At 41.8% G+C, this 19,732-nt stretch overlaps 1 protein-coding gene across 1 annotated transcript in view; it reads left to right on the plus strand.

Annotated features, from left to right (window-relative positions):
• Positions 1–1,403: 1,403 nt before the first annotated feature.
• The window catches only part of LOC121853776 (serine/arginine repetitive matrix protein 1-like), a 40,078-nt gene continuing 21,749 nt past the window's right edge, over positions 1,404–19,732 (plus strand). Inside the window, exon 1 of the mRNA XM_042348133.1 lies at positions 1,404–1,471. The gene's annotated coding sequence lies outside the window, so the exon portion shown is untranslated. The remainder of the gene's footprint in view (positions 1,472–19,732) is intronic.

Here is a 19,732-nt window from a genome sequence, read left to right on the forward strand (position 1 = left end):
TCAGCATAATTAACCCCCATGGTCAGGATATTATGGCACTGAATGGTACACAGTATTTCAAATACATTATTTGTTAGTTCTATACATAAAAGGTAACTTATTCACAACTGCGTGAGTGTGAGGCAGTGTGTCTGGCCGCACACTTTTTTATTCACATCTGCGTAAGAGGTATTCAAGCACTTTGTGTATTTGGTTCTAGACATGGGAACTGATATAGTTACTAAGTGCAAAAAGTGGATACAATCTTAATATGTCGGCTATCTTGCCATTAGAGATGAAGTGTTGTGCCATTTCACACACAGTGTGCTTGGACCCGTCCCTAAAAGATTTTATCTTCACACAGTCGAGGACGTAGTGTTCAAGTGTGTGGCCATATGTCTGGCCACACACTTTACATTTAGTCTTGTTCACATCTGCTTGAGGAACATACTGCCAGAGGTACTTATATCCTAATCTTAGTCTATCTAGCGGTTACAACATGACACTCGTAAGAGGAAGTGGACGGGAGTTCGGGAGAAAACGGACATGGGTGGGCGGAGACGAGCACGAGACGGGTGTAGACGGGTGAGAGTGAGAGGAGACGGATGGGAGTGAAAGGAGACGGGTGATAGTGAGAGGAGATGGATGGTAGTGAAAGGAGACGGTGAGAGTAAAAGGAGACGGATGAGAGTGAAAGGAGACGGATGAGAGTGAAAGGAGACGAGTTGTGTATATGAGAGAGATAATAATCGCTAGTCTCGCATAAGAGATAAATATATATTATAGACAGATACGTAAACTGTTAACACTTATTTCGAGCATAGAAGAATTTGGTTACACGACCGTACATAATTGTGTTTGTTTCTCAGGATTAGAATGACCAGTACTATTCAGGGGCTTCCTCGAGGACATATGGTAACGTAATACAACCTGAGCTGCGAACCGTCAACCTTTCTCAGAGTCTATTCTAAAATCTTAAGTAGTAAATAAAAATATACTTAACACAAAAACAACATTTATAGGTAGTACGTAGTTAGTTACAGACCGGCGGGGCCACTTGACCACACTACAGCGAGACGTCCTTGTCTGTAACAAGATACGCCAGTTTCCGTTATTTTATCACTTTCATAGTGAATGTATAGTGGCCAAGCCAGGTACATTCTCCTGCCATAGAATCCACTATCAGATTTCTTTGAGAAAAATGTTGTCCTTTGATAGACTGGATTTACTGAGGAATAATGGCCTGTAATTATCTAAAAGACTGGAATTAAAGGGGAATGATGTCTTCTTTAAAATAAGCTACATCATGACTTTTCTGAATGACCGGAAACTCGTAAGACACCGAGTAAAAATAGAGCAGGTCCGTAACACGATCGACGAGCCGATACAACGTTGGCAGCGTTGCCTCAAAACCAGGAGTCCGGGCGGCCTTGCAAGTCAGTGTGTCTGTGGACGTCGTGGAAGGCAGGATCTACTGGGCTCTTTAGTGAAGGTGGGCGTCACGTGCTTCTATTGTTATGGTGGTTGGGAGACTGCCTGCCTCTCCTGTCGTATTGTAGTGCAAATACAGTAATGAGTGAGCAATAGTGATTTGTGTGTGTGTGTGTGTTGTGCATGTGAGAAGGTAAGTCACGACTTTACTTTGAAAAATGTACAATATTTTGAAAGATGAGACGCAACGTTGATATTCATTTTCATACATTGGTAAAGAACTATTCGTCAGTTTTTCAGTTGTAGTTACGGTTTACAGAAGAATTATGTGTTTCATTAAAAAGATCTTACCACCGTGGCTAAAAAAATAAGAAACTAGATGAATTATATCCACATGGGGCACAGTCTAGCAAGTGACGGCGGTAGAGTTTTTAAGTTACATTTATGAGACTCGTGTTAGATAGTGTCATATAAAGTTACACGTAAATACAAGTCATAAATTAATGGTCTATCACTAATACGTTGCTGTACCTCAGTGGGGGACAGATAATTGTAAGAAATTGTATATCTTAACGTGGCATCGATCAGGGGTCATCAGTGATAGAATCCATCCTCTTCACTGGAAAATTGGATCCCGCTGGACTTCAGTTGGGGAAAGAAACCTATGGACATTGAATCTGAACTGGGACTGTACATCAGCGGTTTAAACTCTGATATTTATGATTTGTAGACTGAAACAGTACACGGGTGACTCTCTTTCTGCTACTCCTATAGTTTTAGATTTTGAACTATTTATATCAGTGATTTGAACCAATACATCAGGTTTCTAATTAAAAGGAAGATCAGGAATGAAGCTCAATCTAAATTAAAAGGTTGCGAATGTATATGACAACTCAGTAACAATAAGTAGAATACGAGGATGTGCAAGGACTGAAGATGCTCTATACTAAGAGTTACTGCACTGTCCCTGAACCGCCTCTGTTGGATTAGATACACACGATACATGACAGAGCAGATGAATATGTGTCCTTGTATGTATCTCGCAAATCATAGTATGAATTATAGTAATACTTCAGCTGAAACGTGAATTGAAAAAGGATATAAGCCAATATATCAAGATTGTTTATGTACGAAATTTCTCCACAAGTAAAATTATAAAAGAATGAAATACAATTCTCTATTCTATTACTCAACGTTGTTTCATATCTGTGTTTATTGTTTAATCCTGCCCAGATATAATTACACTTTCTTCAGAATTTCCTCACAAGTCATCATTAAATGTTACGTAAAATGAGCAGAACAAGTCACACACTCTCGTAACAATACACGATAAAAGTGCATCTAGGATCGTCCATCTACTGGCCTGTATAACTCTGAGATTAGAGAAAGCAGCTCAACTTCCTTCAATCTTGTGAATAAAAGGACGCCGTCACAACGACTTATTCATATCCACTAAGATCTCATCACCCATACAGCATTACTTTGTTTACGTTGAACACACATTATCTTTGTTTACTGTGCTCTCGAGACACATTATAAGGCTCTCTCTCTCTCTCTCTCTCTCTCTCTCTCTCTCTCTCTCTCTACTCTGGGAAAGGTCTGGGGGAAGCTGTTACATTAGCGTCACATACATTAAAGGTTTATTTAGTTCTGGAAAGGTTTCTATCCTTGAGTCGGGTATTGAGGATGCTTCTACACTTTTTGCAGGTGTGGAGGATCCTATTACATTTGTGTCAGGTGTAGGGAGGCTGCTATACTTGAGTCAGCTATGGGGAGGTTACTAAACCTCTGATAGGTGTGGCAAAGAGTATGGTGGCTGGTGTGAGGGAGATTGTTACGCGTATGGCAGGTGTGGGGGCGACTGCTATGGGTATTGTGGGAGTGGCGGAGACTGCTACAAATATGACGGGTGTGGGGGAGACTGCTATAGGTATTGTGGGAGTGAGCTACAAGTATGGTAGGTGTGTGGGAGGCTGCTACACGTATTGTAGGTGTGGGGGAGACTGCTACACGCATTGTGGGTGTGGCGGAAACTGCTACAAGTATGACAGGTGTGGGGGAGACTACTACAAGTATGGTAGGTGTGGGGGAGACTGCTATAAGTATTGTGGGAGTGGCGGAGACTGCTACATGTATGACAGGTGTGGGGGAGACTACTACAAGTATGGTAGGTGTGGGGGAGACTGCTATAAGTATTGTGGGAGTGGCGGAGACTGCTACAAATATGACAGGTGTGGAGGAGACTGCTATAGGTATTGTGGGAGTGGCGGAGACTGCTACAAGTATGACAGGTGTGGAGGAGACTGCTATAGGTATTGTGGGAGTGGCGGAGACTGCTACAAGTATGGTAGGTGAAGGAGAGGCAGCTATATGTATGGTAAGGGTGTGGGAGACTGCTACACGTATGGCAGGTGTGTGGAACATGGTATCAGCTGTGAGGTGGGCTGCTACACTTATGGCAAGTATGAGGTGAGTTGCTACACTTATGGCAGCTGTGAGGTGGGCTGCTGCACTTACTGTAGCTGTGAAGTGGGCTGCTGCACTTATGGCAGCTGTGAGGTTGGCTGCACTTATGAGAGCTGTGAGGTGGGCTGTTGCACTTATGGTAGCTGTGGTGAGCTGCTGCGATTGTGTCGTGTGTGAAAAGGGTGGGCTACTACACTTATGGCAAGTGGGAGGTGGGCTACTACACTTATGGCAAGTGGAGGTGGGTTGCTACACTTATGGCAAGTGTGAGGTGGGCTGTTGTTATGGCAAGTGTGAGGTGGGCTACTACACTTATGGCAAGTGTGAGGTAGGCTGTTATTATGGCAGAAGTGTGAGGTGGGCTACTACACTTATGGCAGAATTAATGAGGTGGGCTGTTATTATGGCAAGTGGGGAGGTGGGCTACTACACTTAGCAGAGTGTGAGGTGGGTTGCTGAAACTTGTGTCAGGTGTGAGGGGCTACTACACTTAAGGCAAATTAATGAGGAGTGGGCTACTACACTTAAGGCAAGTGTGAGGTGGGTTGCTACTTATGGCATGTGAGGGTGGGTTGCTGCACTTGTGTCAGGTGAGGGGCTACTACACTTAAGGCAAGTGTGAGGTGGGCTGCTACACTTAAGGCAAGTGTGAGGTGGGTTGCTACACTTATGGCATGTGAGGTGGGTTGCTGCACTTGTCCAGGTGTGAGGGGCTACTACACTTAAGGCAAGTGTGAGGTGGAGGCTGTTATTATTATGGCAAGTGGGAGGTGGGCTACTACACTTATGGCAAGTGTGAGGTGGTTGCTGCACTTGTGTGAGGGGAGCTACTACACTTAAGGCAAGTGTAGGGTGGGCTGTTATTATGGCCAAGTGGGAGGGTGGGCTACTACACTTATGGCAAGTGTGGGGTGGGCTGCTGCACTTGTGTCAGGTGTGAGTGGGCTACTACACTTAAGGCAAGTGTGAGGTGGGTTACTACACTTATGGCATGTGAGGTGGGTTGCTGCACTTGTGTGTCAGGTGTGAGGGGCTACTACACTTAAGGCAAGTGTGGTGGGCTGTTATTATGGCAGAGTGGGAGGTGGGCTACTACACTTTATGGCAAGTGTGAGGTGGGTTGCACTTGTGTGAGGGGAGCTACTACACTTAAGGCAAGTGTGAGGTGGGCTGTTATTATGGCAAGTGGGAGGTGGGCTACTACACTTATGGCAAGTGTGAGGTGGGCTGCTGCACTTGTGTCAGGTGTGAGGTGGGCTACTACACTTATGGCAAGTGTGAGGTGGGTTGCTACACTTAAGGCAAGTGTGAGGTGGGTTGCTACACTTATGTCAAGTGTGAGGTGGGCTGCTACACTTATGGCAACTGTGTGGTGGGCTGCTGCACTTATGGTAGCTGTGAGGTGGGCTGGTGCACTTGTGTCAGGTGTGAGGTGGGCTGCAGCACTTGTCTCAGTGGAGGTGGGCTGCAACACTTGTCTCAATGTGTGAGGTAGCAGCATTTGTCTCAGCATGTGGGTAGGCTGCAGCACTTGTCTCAGCTGTGAGGTGGGCACCAGCACTTGTCTCAGCTGTGATGTAGGCTGCAGCACTTGTCTCAGCTGTGATGTAGGCTGCAGCACTTGTCTCAGCTGTGAGGTAGGCTGCAGCACTTGTCTCAGCTGTGATGTAGGCTGCAGCACTTGTCTCAGCTGTGATGTAGGCTGCAGCATTTGTCTCAGCTGTGAGGTAGGCTGCAGCACTTGTCTCAGCTGTGAGGTAGGCTGCAACACTTGTCTCATTGTGTGAGGTAGGCTGCAGCATTTGTCTCAGCTGTGAGGTAGGCTGCAGCACTTGTCTCAGCTGTGAGGTAGGCTGCAGCACTTGTCTCAGCTGTGAGGTAGGCTGCAGCACTTGTCTCAGCTGTGAGGTAGGCTGCAGCACTTGTCTCAGCTGTGAGGTAGGCTGCAGCACTTGTCTCAGCTGTGAAGGAGTTGCAGGGAAAGTCTGTCAAGGCGTCAAGGTCGGTCAAGTGTCGTCACGCACCGAATGCTTCATGTTAAAGTAATACCTGTAGTAGGAGTCAGGGGGTAGTGCCAGGCAGACTGAATGGGAGATGGAAAAATAACCATACATACATACATACATACATACACACATACATACATACATACATACACATACATACATACATACATACATACATACACACATACATACATACATACATACATACATACATTACAGACAGACAGATAGATAGATAGATAGATAGATAGTTAAGTTAAATAGATGAATAGACAGACAGGTAGAAAGATACATAGACAGACGGGCAAATAGATAAGGTTAGATAGACAGATACAAAAAGAAACTAGATATTTTATAGACAGAGAATGAGTTCGAGGACTGAAATATTGAGACAGATCGTATCATTCACATACAGAGTTGAATGAGACTTTGAAACAGTAAAGCAGTGAATCAAAATGTAATTCGCCTCGTGTGTTATGTGGGAGTTATTGTAAATCTCTAACAAGCATCACCAAAGAATTCATCTTTATCACACACGTACATCTTAAATTGGAAAAAAATAAGTAGGTGATCTCATTATCAAAAACCAATCTATAGAACGTGTGTGTGTGTGTGTGTGTGTGTGTGTGTGTGTGTGTGTGTGTGTGCGCGTGTGAATAAGATTGTGTAATGTTATGCAATGGTGAAACTGTACAAGTGATGTCAGGCGCATTGAGTATCTAAAACACAGGAACACCTTTGAGCTAAATTCTTTTGAAAACTGGTCGAAAGGTAACGATGAAAGGTACAAGTTAGGTCAGCTTATCTTTTCTTTAATTCTTTTCTAATTCACAATAACAAATAAATACAAAAAAACTGGCTCCACGTTCACCCCAGTGAGTTGGTTTACTTTGCTCATTTTTTTTAAGCCAGTCTGGTAAGGTGAACTATAATGGGGCAGTTCGTGAGTGATATTGCTCCCTCATTCTCAATAATTCTACTCTTCTTCTCGTAACACACTAGTACTGATCGGGAACGTGTTAAGAAAATTGCATGGTCTTTGCCCCTGTTTTATATACGTATATATAAATATATATATCAAAGTATTCTACAAAATCGTACACACTTCCATGTAGTTATTTTGGAAGTGGTATATGGACTCTGCTATTGTGTACTATTAAAAGATTATCCATGGAATACCAAGCCTCTTAATTATTGAACCGATAACTGTTGAAATTCATATACCATTTTGAATTGTCATTTAGTGTTGTTAAGATGAAGCAGGCGACGAGTTACTCAGCACAGCCCCAACACTCTGAGTCAACACTTCTTTGTGTCCCTCACGTGCCTGCTGTCACCTTCTGCTATGCTTGCAAACACAGCGGTACGTGTGCCTCTCTCTCTCAAGATTTCGCAATAAGAACGTCACTGGTCAAAAAAAAAAACAAGTGATGGATTAAATGGATAGACCACTGTAGATAATGAATAGAATATCCAAAGTTAATTCCACTGAGTTAGAATTTGTTTTACATGACCCACACTTTTGTTTACGAACTGGAGTCACACCAGCATAGAAAGAGACAGAGAGAGACAGTCTGGATTTCCTAGGCCATGAGGGTCTCGAATAGATCAAGCCATCGCTGCTTGTGCAAAGAAACGTGAATTTCACTTTTCGTCAATTATTTTCATCAAAAAAAACAACAACATTTGCTTGTACAATTATTTTTAACGACAACCTATTTACAGATAATTTTCTCTTTAACAACACTGCTGGTTCTTGGATACACAAATTATAGTGATAATTATAACATCAATTTATAATTTGTCAACAGAGTTATTCTACATATTATTATAAACGTGATAGTTCAGGGCGTGGTCGTTGGAGTTCTCAAATGGACCGTCAAATATGATCTAAATTTGAACACCACGGAGTAGGTTTACCAACTATTATTTATTCATTTTTTTTTATTTACCGTAAAAACGATCTTACTTTTCCTTACGCTAATTTTATTCGAGAAATGGGAGTGAGACTTATCCTGACGTCACATTTCTGGGGAAATATTGTTTACTTATCTCTGTTTATTTCGGGGTTAAGAATAAATAGTGCGGAAAATAGAGTTCATGACCGCCTAGCCTTTCCCCTGCTGACGGTGTGTGGCTGACGAGCGGCAATTGTGATATACTAGTTGACACACATTTGTTTACTGACTGTGTTTATAGTTACAGCCTAAGTATTGCATAGATGTGTGTGTGTGTGAGAGAGGGAATGACAGGTAAGTAGGAGAGATATAAAGCAATATGGGTAAATCGTGACTTATTGATAAATATAGAGACAAAGAGCAAGTGGGAGAGAGAAAGAGGAAGAAATACATAAAGAGTAAGGGAGTGAGGGAAAGAGGGGGAAATAAGGGAGAGAGAGGGAGAGTAACAGAAAGCGAGGGGGGGGGGGTAACGTTTTACCCCCAAAAAATACATCAAGACAGACAAACAACAGACTTAAAGAGGCATCATGTCAAATTTTCCTTTTCCCTTAATAACGCTCTTTTTCTTTCTTCAAATCTGGAGTCTCTCTTTATCCAGTTATCCAGGGTCCTCCACACATTACCATCCGCTCATAAGATTGGGGTCGATGTGAACGATTATAACTGTGACAAAAAGCTTTAAGGTATAATCATAGTTCTTCAGTTTTTTTTTCACTAACAACAACAAGAGAACTTGACCTTGGAATTACGGTCAAGTGTTGCCTACTTTCCGGTTACTCTCATATAATTATAGTAATTATCTACGTCGATTATCATAGAGACTTTCTAGGTTTAACTGTTTACTGGTAAGAAATTACTTTCAGAACAAAAACGCATTTGTCTGACCCGTGTACAGGTTCCCATGGGAGTGTCTAGCCAGTTTGTTACCGTGCACACACTCTCTCTCTCCTTGTGTGTATCTGGTAGCCTGGGTGGTTGAGAAAAGCGAAGGGGGATTTAGAGAGCGTTGGAGTTGACAAACCTTTAATTGGTCAGGTAAGACGGAAAATAGCTGGATGGAGGACGTGAAGTAACCAAGTTTAAATGCTGCACACACACGTTTGACATTAATATATATTAACATTAACTGGGAAATCCTAAAGACAAATTAATCTTGGTTTGGCAATACCGAGGGAGCAAAAAAAAAAAAATCACCTTACTCACATACTGGAGCCCAAGGGAAACATTAATAAGAAAATATTCAGTTTGGAAAAGCATATTGGAAAAGTAGAGCGTCTCATGTCTACTAGGTGTCAGGAGACCAGAAGGCTGTCCACTTCATTCAGCTGTATAAACAATGTGTCAGTAAATGAGATAGAGTGACATCATCGTTTCTGTGTGTTGTGCCGCTGCCAGCCACGAGACCTCCTGGCCTTGTGGGGTTACTGTGTGGTCGACACCTGATGAATTTCACTCCTTCATACATGTTCAAGAATCTCGGTGTTTTTTCCTCTGCTTGTGTTCCCTTTCCCGTTCTGCTGGTGTACTTGTTTGTGGTTAATTATTGGAAGTTTTGAGGTAATGTTTTTAGTCTTCTTGCAAATATATATAGTATGAGCGTGTATTTGGTATTTGTGTTTGTAAATATGCAAGTTTGAGGAGTGAGGGAAATATCACCTGATAACAAATGAACATCACGATTTTAATTAATTTTCTCTACGTAGTAACTAACAAAGATACATGAAAAGCAAGATGTATTTATAAGATATATTTATGAAGAAGAACTCAATATTTTAATCTTCAAGGCATATAAATACAATATGAGCTCTTTTCGTTGCTCTGCAGATATTGAAGTGGTATTCTGTTTCACTTGATACATTTGAACAGCGTCACGTATTTTTTCCTTTAAATTTTTCAAATTTGTTGAAAATGGTGGAATAGTGTATCGACAAATACCGCTTCCATGTCTGCAGAGCCACAAGCGAAGCCAATATTGACCTGCTATAGCCTGACAAAAAATAAATAAAAAATTCTTTATTAGTATATCTTGCTTTTTGCTGTAACTTCTTAACTATAATGTATGGAAAGTCTTGGTAACTTCCACTATGATAAACTTTCCAAGAGCCTCAACATCCACCTTCAACTCTTTCTCTTTTTCTTTTGTAGTTTGGTGAAAAGAATTGAAACCTTTATACTATGAAATTGTTTTTATCTTTTTATTCGGAATGTAAACCGAGTGCTAATTATAGTTATCGTCTTATAAATACACAATTCATTGGCAAATTGGGTTGTTATTGTATATTAAAAAAAAGGGAGATTTTCATGCTAACAACGAGCTATCTTCCCAGTTTTGTCTGATGATTTTCTTAAAGCTGGCGAAACATAATGATTTACCTCGACTATATATAAACAGTTTGAATACATGATTCATCTGAGACACAAAACTCACTCTATACGGATTTTGAAGCATATCATGATTCAAAACAACTCAAAACAGTTAAGGTGAAAACTTATATATTTCACAGTCATGATAAATGGACAATAGAGATGCCCTGGAAACTGGGGAACAGTTCTCTCCAGGACCGCCAACTGTACAAAAATGTCCCTGAGAGCGTGTCGGAAGGCGAGAGTATTCCGTGATACGTTTATCCAGAACTGGGAAGATAGTTTAATAATTCACTGTACATAGAGCTTCGGATACCTACAATTGGGTAGTGTAATCATAAGTGAACACCCCAAAGTTTGGTTTTGAACGAATATTTGAACGCCCTCAACTAGGTAATGAACAACTATTCGAACACCTTAATTATGCATTGTAGTAAAATTCAAACACTTGAAACTAGGCTCGGTACCGACATTCGAAACAACTCAAAAATTTTCGATATACTAAAATTCGAACACTTGCAATTTAGCAACCTAACAACATTCGAACACTACCAACTGGACAACAGAAACGGCCATAGATCATCGATAAACTATAACGAAAAAGACTTCCTCCTTGAACCCGACACATGAATCGTGAAGAGAATTACCAGCACAGCTCCAGTCAGCGGCAATTACAGCAAAAACATAAATGCATAAGCGATCGTTTGTCAACCAGGAGCTGCGAGGCACAGAGCGTGAGAGGGTGGAGGCCATAGCTCGCTAGGGTGATGGTAGTGGTGGAGTCCGATGCTTGTGTGGACGAGAGGTAGCCAGCCTCTTTTTCTCTACCATCTATGATATGGCTACTGTTCTTCACTCGCCGTTGTTAAAGAGAAGCAAGAATGATAGAAAAGGAGAAAGAGGAAAGATGAAGAGAGAGAGAGAGAGAGGGGGGGAAATGATGAAGAGAGAAAGAAAAATAGAGACAGGGGAAAAGAAAGATGAGAGAGGCAGAAAGGCGGATATACAGGGACACGATCCCAAATAATCAAAGAAGTACTTAACCGAATCCAATCAAACCTAACTAGGTTGACTTTAATAAGGCTAAATTTGGTCGGCCGAGTATTAGAACAAATCGTAAGACATTTAAATTTACATTTGTTTTAGGTTCCCAAAGTAACTCGGCGAACATAAACGACGACACGTATGAGTAAGTACGATAAGACAATTTCTAAGATAAGGGGTGACGTCAGTTTCCACAGCGGGTTGTCGTCGGCGCTCCAGTCAAGGCAATCCCAGAATGGATACAAGGAAAAATTACTAAAAACCCGGATTTTCAGGTCCCGGGACCTTCCTTGGCTCCTACAAGGAACTTCAGGGTGCCATAAAACTCATTACTCCGAGAAGATGGTCGTTGGACCACGAAGTGTGTTTGTGTGTGAGGAGCTACTGCCACTGGTGGGTTATGTTTGTGAGATCCCTCACCTCAGAGAAGGGAGTAAGGAAACATTCAAGAAATATTTGGATAATTTTTCCTTGCGTGCAGGTGCTTATTACATTGTTTTCTGCCTCCCGTGTCATTATTTACTGGCACTCTTTTTGTAAAAAACAATTGTTGTAAGAAGTAAAGTATTTAAAACTAAAAACTGCGCGTAAAATTTTCCTCAAGTTTTCAGAAGGACACAAAATACACCTTCAAGCATTCACCCTCTAGATTGCTAAGATGTAGCCTTGAAAACAACTGTTGGATGCTTAAATGAGACTGGAACAATATATATATATATATATATATATATATATATATATATATATATATATATATATATATATATATATATATATATATATATATATATATATATATATAAGAATAGTCAGTGTATAGGGTTGGCTGACCTTAACGCAATGATTTTCTTTTAAGTAGATCATTCATCATTATAATAATGAAAATTATGCCGTGACATTGTTGTGGAGGGATGTTGTGTTGCATGATGAGAGTGAAGACACGAAAACAACACTCTCTGAATGACTTTCTATGACTGCTTTAATGTGAGTTCTAACATGACTAGACAGCCTAAACTTATATTTGTTTTTATACCACTCGCTGGACTGACAACCTACCTGTTAGCCTCCTCCTGATCTGTTTAACGTTAACTGTAGCCTCTCTGTGCTGTCTCATTGTTGTGCCCATAGAGATATTTCATCACCAACTACCATGATGAACGGGTCATGCCATGACTCACGTTTTCTCTGTTACTGTTCAGCTGCTCTAGTTTAATGGTGAACTAATGTACCCAATCCACTGACCTCCAGCAAACCCTCCTCCCCTTGATGTTCCTTTTATCATGTCTCTGATCTTGAGTCTTAGCGCTCCTTTTATTTTTATTTAGTCGTATTATTCTCCCTTTAAACTGTAAAATTCCCTTGTGTTGTTTTAAATAGAATAACGCAATTCAATGCCTGATAATTATTAACCTGATATTATATTTCCTGCATAAGGTTTAACAAAACAATGAATTTTCTCTCTGGTGTGTAATCCATTTTATTAAGAGGCACTGCAGTATTTGAGTTATAAGTTATGTGCAACAATACTATATAAGCACTAGTGAGAGGGTGAGGAGGTTGACCTCCTCTCTCACAGTTGTCAGAAGTGTAGGGACCACATAAGTGTCCACCAGAGACCAGAGCAACGATCTGGTAAGGCGGAGCCCCTGACATCCTGAAGCCTCACTTTATCTCTACAGAAACTAAACATCATTGACTGAGGTTTCATGTACAGTACCATTATCGTGTGGTGAAGTGTGAAAATAAAAATAAACCAAATATTATCACCAAAGACAAGGCAGACTAAAATCAGTTCAAGGGTACATCAAGTATTTACAGAAAGCTGAGCAGGTGGAAACTCTGCGACTTATTTTTTCTGGTTGCGGGTGACAAAGCAACTCTTATCTACAGTGAAAAGGCTTGGAATATATCCCAGAGACCAGTCGATGGAGGGAAAACTGACTAATTATTAAAATTTAAGTTTTATTAAAACTCACGAGGCATACAGGCTCCTAATATAGAGAATGCATAAGGCTCAACGACATCTAACCATTTCAAGCGATCATGATCCACCTCGTTGAAGAGTTGCCTTTGGTCGAGTTTCTCTCACACACACACACACACACACACACACACACACACACACACACACACACCTGATTCTCCCGCAATCGGCTAATTTTTCGCTAAAATTTGATCACCTAAAGGAGTAATGCCATTCAGGTACATTATATATAAACCGACATCAAATTTACTTTAGCCATGAATATAAAATTTACTTTAGACTTCCAACAGAATTGTAGAATTTTAGATTCCCCTTTTCACTGTTATATATTATTATTATTATTATTATTTGTTTTTATGGCTCTAATGCATCCGATCCTCATACATTGTTACTTGGAGAACCTACCGACAGTACTATTACGAGGAATCATATCATGAGGTCGGTTCTTATCCTCGACCAGTGTTGTGCTGAGGATCACTATATCATCCTAATTATCCCGTTACGAAGCATCATATAAACATAGATGTTATTGAAGTGTATGAACTTCATCACACGCTAAAAAGGCCATAAAATAATAGCAAAAAAACAGTGTACCCCACAATGGGACTTATTTGTGCTTGGCATGGGATGAATTAAATTATTAGACACAACCATTTTCTCACAATAAGACAGAAATCGTTGCTGTGAACCTTAATTAAACAGATGTAATAATAATTGAGGATTACTATTGTTAACTTTGCTGGTCGCTTCATCAAATCAAAACACATAATTTTTCCTCCTTCTTCGGCAGGACTTTTGACCCTTAATTAAAACAAATATACAAAAAGAAAACAAAGGTGTTCACTATAGATATTATGTCCATCCAATACAGAAACGTTTTAAATCAGTTGTTAAGCTTCTCTGAGAACTTAATATATTGATGATCCAGCCATGACTTGCAGTAATACCCATACACAGCGTTTCAAGTCTTCACGCGTCTCTCAACGGCTTGTGTCAGGTCGGGTAAGAAGGAATTTGGAGCGGCTTCATCTATTTCTTTATTATTTCCTCTTTAGATAGCTTTCTTGTTATTAGAGACTGTTTTGAGCGTACCTGTATATACTTCAATAAGCTATGAAAAATGAACAGCAATGGTGTTCAGTGGAATTATCTTGAATATCTTGACTAGCCTGTGTCCCTCTTCTGCCTCATGTTAGTTACGTGTTTGTTCTTTATTATCGTCTTTACAATTAAGTTTGGTAGAGTACGCTGTTTGATGACCGTGTATAGTAGTCGTATGAACAATATTTTCCATATCTTCCTCGTGATGAAGTAATTCTACGAAAACCAAGACCAAAAATGGAATATTTCGCAAGAATAACATAGATTTCTGGATGAATTTTGTCCTGAAGTAGAAGAGAGCGGTGAAGTTTGAAATGAATTCCACCAAGTATATCATTTCCTTAACAATTTTTTCGCAAAAGATGCATAATTTTAAATCCCAGATTGTTTGTCTTTTAATATAAGCCAGCAAGTTCACGTTTGGATAATTGAGTCCCATCTGGCAAGCACCTGGGTAACATTCTCCTTTTTATTCAGCCACTACATTTTCATGTCATCAATTCTGCTGAGATTAAAGCTTCCCAGAACTTCAACATTAATCCCAACTGGCCAGATGTAGTCACGGCTACGCTTTCGGTATGATCCGCCAGATTTCAATATTCATCGGCCAAACATGGGAAGATGTTTGTTATTTTACAACCCAGAAACGGTGTTCAACACCTCCTAAGAGAAGTAACCAAAAGGAAGGTCTCAGAAAATACCTATTTATTACGAGGTGAGGCACGTGTTGACACAGCAGTTGTCTGAGGACGACGATGAAGATGAACCATGCAGACTATGCCAAAAAATAGCTGCTCAACACCCGTAAAGATATGCGTCTACACAACAGTTGTCATGAGGGAGGAGAGAAAGACACGGCTCGTCCAGGAAGTCTAGTTTTAGCCATAACTAATGATATAGTTGACGGCACTTAACTCCACACTAGGAAGCTGATACCATTGTAAGTATAAAGTGACTTACAAACGACTGAAGAGTGATGGGGCGGCATCAGAAGGTAGGGAAGGAAGGGGAAAGTGGGGGGAGGCAGATTCGGGGAGTGAGAAAGGAGAGAAACAGGAATGCTAAAAGGGTGGTATGTGAAAGGAGGGGGTGGTCTTGTATGATGGTAGGTGACTGGAGAAGGGGCAGGTGTAAGGGAAGATGTAAGGTGAGAAGGGTATGACGACGTAATAGGTGAAGGAGGGGTACGGTGGGGAGGAGAGACCTCTTCGGGGATGGTTAACAGGGAAAGGGGGTGTGCCGTGGGATGGGAAAGGTTACATCAGTACCTGTGGGAAGGAAGTGAAACCTCAACACCTGCGAAGAGGAGGAAAACAGGTATGAGGGAGTGGACAGAAAGTGTGAGGGAAGGAACAACATCTGTGAGGAAAAGGATAACAGATGCGAGGAAGAGGACAACAGGTGTGAAGGAAAAGACAAAATATATGATGGAGAGAACAACACCTGTGAGGAAGAGGACAACAGGTGTAGGGGAGGAGACAGCAGGTATGGGGGAGGGAACAGAAGGTGTGAGAGGTGGCACAAACACGTATAAGGGAAGGAACAACACGTGTGAGGGAGGAGACAACAGGTGTGAGGAAGGGGACAACAGGTGTGAGGTCATGCAACATCCCAGTAAACTGCTGTGTCTGCTGACGTCATCGGAAGTTGTCTAACCCTCCTCCTTTCCTTCTCTCACATCAATAATCTACCTTCGTACTAATCCTGTTCTTGCAACACCGTCAATTTCATCAAGAAACCACAAATAACTCTGCAACCTCCAATTAACCTTCTCCTATTAAGAGCTATAAGTATCTAGTTGACCAGAGAGCCTGTTTAACATCTCCGGAAACTCGATGCGTCTCTCTCCACCACCCCCCTCCCCCACCAAGAAGCCTCCAGCATTCTTGTCCCAGGCCGAGGTCTCCCAGCCAAGGAGATCGAGTCCTAAACCCACCACCCTCACGATGCGCTCGCTAGGGGGCTGCGGGGAGGTAGGGAGGAGAGAGGAGGGGGGATAGAAGGGGGCTGGGGAGAAATTGAGATAGGGGGTTAGGGGGAGGAGACGTAGAGGAGGATTTAACGACACTGAATTGGTGATTACGAGCACCTGGTGGGAGCGTTTGGGTCGCCGCATGCTGGATAATAAATGTCTAATCTCTGTTGCTAAGGGTCTCGTTAATTATCGTGGTTGTTGTTGTGTGGGGTGGGGGTTTTGAGATGTGTGTATGTGATGGGGGTCTTTAGTTGTGTTATGTGCGTGTGTGTGTGTGTGTGTCTGTGTGTGTGTGTGTGTGTCTGTGTCTGTGTCTCTGTGTGTGTGTGTGTGTGCGTGTCAGTTCTCTCCCGATCTTGGACACTTTTATTAACATCACACATGAATACTAAGGAATTTTCCCTGTACCAATAACGGTACCCTCAGTCAGCCTGTTGACCAGTTAACCTGTCAGCCACTAAGTCACCATCACTAACGGTACACCAGCCAACCAGCCACCCAGTCAACCAACTAGTTACCCAGCCTCCCAGTTAACCAGCCACCTAGTCAACCAACCACCTAGTCAACCAACCACCCACCCACCATTCTCTACTAACGGTTCTCCAGTCACCAGCTCTAACGGCACACCAGTCAACAAGCCACCCAGTCAACCAGCCATCCAGTCAACCAACCAGTTACCCAGCCTCCCAGTTAACCAGCCACCTAGTCAACCAACCACCTAGTCAACCAACCACCCACCCACCATTCTCTACTAACGGTTCTCCAGTCACCAGCTCTAACGGCACACCAGTCAACAAGCCACCCAGTCAACCAGCCATCCAGTCAACCAGCCACCCATCCATCCAGTCAACTAGACACCTCATGAGAACCCCAAACGGGATAGCGTCTCGAGACTCCGGGTTCGACCTGACTCATTAGCATATACCAGGTAGGCGAGACCTGTTTTAGACAGTGTAGCCTGCCAGGTAACTTTGACCCTTAGGATCCGGGGGCAGAAGACTCATTTCTGTATCACATTAAAGGATGATGCACAGGGTGCTTGTCGCCTGCGTTAGACGTGTATCCTTCTTGGCTTCTGTTGGACTTGTTCTTGGATCTCAGTGGGGTCGATCTCCATTGTTTATATACAGTACAGTACAATATATGCGGAGGACGAGTTTTTGTTCCGTTGTCGAGTCGAGACACGTTGCCGGCTGCCTTGATCGGCGTGATACTAGGGAAGTCGTGATGTGTGTCCGCGCGTGGGCCACAAGGAGCGTAAATCTATAGCGGCACAGATCCGTGAAGAGAGTATGAGTGTTGGAATGACGAGTCAGCAAGAAGCCTATTTAAGCACCAAGAAGAGTTGTATACTGTATTAGTCGTCGAGTGGCCCTGAAGAACATGTGTGAGGCAACGTCCTATCCACAAGAAGCACATTTATGTCATAATAGCGGCAGTTTCCCTTATCCTTCGGGATCTTTCATTTTGTCAAAAACTGCCATATAGGATGTTCAGCAACATTTCAGGATGACATAGGATCTCCGGGTGGAGGAGTTACCAAATTTTACTTCAAGATTCATCAGGAACTGGTGAAGCTTTAGGATTTCCCGCACTTGGCCTCTTCGTGATGTACTGCTTCAGGAGTGACTATACATAAACTGTGTACCAAGTTTACGAGACATGAATAATATTCCACGACATTATAGTTCTGTCTATCCCATCCATCTACGTATTTATTTACCATCTGTTTACTTAATTTATAACTATATGAGGTAGAATATATGGTGAGGCATCAAGGCCCAGAAAATATTTAGTACAATGCTAAATTATCATCGGTAAAGTCGAGAGGGAACTGGCTTGAACCGACCTTCATATCCAGGTTCATATTTTATAATGGACGTCTAGATGACCCTGGGTGAAACACGAGCAGTACTTGATAATGAATCGCTATATGTGTTGTATGAGACGTCTAAGAATATTTTTATATATATTTTCCTAGGTCACATAAGAAGATGGCTTAATCTTCCATATGTTAAAGGTCACGCTTGTGGACGCTGAGAACGACAGCAAGTCAGCTTGAGATTATCACCTACAAGTGCTGAAAGTAACGTTTAGTAACACTAACACCCACCTAGAGTCACGACTCGCAGCATTAACACCTATACATATGTAGAAAGTCACGTCCATGCACAGTAGACACGGTCCATTTTCCTGAAGATTCGCACATTTTCTTTTCCTACTTGGCAAAATAAGGACAAAATCTCTCGTTCCGGCAGAGTTTCAGTGCAATTCGGATGCCTTCCTACTCGTAATTTTTATGTCGTAGCTTAAATAAGAGTGTTCGGCGTATTCTTACTCTCTGGTTACGGAAAAAAAATACAAAGTTTAAAGAAATAAAACGAGGAGGAAGAGGAAGGAAGAGAAGGACGAAGTGAGGGATGGCATTCTAACTGAAGTACAAACTCACTCACTTCACGTTCCAGGTAAATACTGTATTTATCTCCCCTTCAAAATATGGAGAACGATGGGAACTGAAGAAGAGGGGGAGCGGAAGTGAGAAAGGAAATGGGAAGTACGGTAAAGGAGTGGGAGGACGAAAAAAAAGGAGAATGGGAGGAAAGAGAGTGAGAAGAAGAAATAGAGAAGGGGAGGCATGAGAGAGAGAGAGAGAGAGAGATGTGAAAGGGAGAGAAGGGAAGAGTTTACACGGGTCACATTATGTCGACATGACTTTATTGAATCCGTCAAAAAAAAAAGGAGCGAGAGAGAGAATTATATTGTTTAAGGTCCCCGAAGTTTATTGTCGCGCACCAGCTAAGTTTGTTTATGGTGTATTGCCAGATGCACGACGTGACGGACGACAGTAAGATACGGTAAAGGAAGCTGTTTTTCTTACTATTGTCTTAACCCATACCACTGTTCATTGTGTTTTCTTCTGATTGAAATGTTTGTTTTACTCGAAGGCCGTGGCTGGTGAGGGAAACAAGGATAAGATACTTTGGGATAAAATAAAAATGAGATATATATTGAGATTCTGAACAATTTATCTATATTACGACATCTTTCTCAGTAGAATAATCGCATGGGCACACACTTAACGATTCATTTAAGTTCAGACACAAAAAAAAATATAGAGGGTACAGTCAACACACAGTACAATGCTCTAAAATATACAGTACACAGCTCTATAACACAAAGGACAGTCATTACACAGTACACAGCTCTGCAACACACAGGACAGTTATTACACAGGACAGCCATTACACAGTACACAGCTCTACAATACACTGGACAGTCATCACACAGTACACATATCTACAACACATGGGACAGTCAATACACAGGACAGTCATTGCAGTACACAGCTCTGCAACACATGGGACAGTCATTACACAGTACACAGCTCTGCAACACACAGGACAGTCATTACACAGGACAG

This window comes from Homarus americanus, unplaced genomic scaffold (assembly GCF_018991925.1).
Source record: "Homarus americanus isolate GMGI-L3 unplaced genomic scaffold, GMGI_Hamer_2.0 scaffold18703, whole genome shotgun sequence".
NCBI classification, from domain to species: domain Eukaryota; kingdom Metazoa; phylum Arthropoda; class Malacostraca; order Decapoda; family Nephropidae; genus Homarus; species Homarus americanus.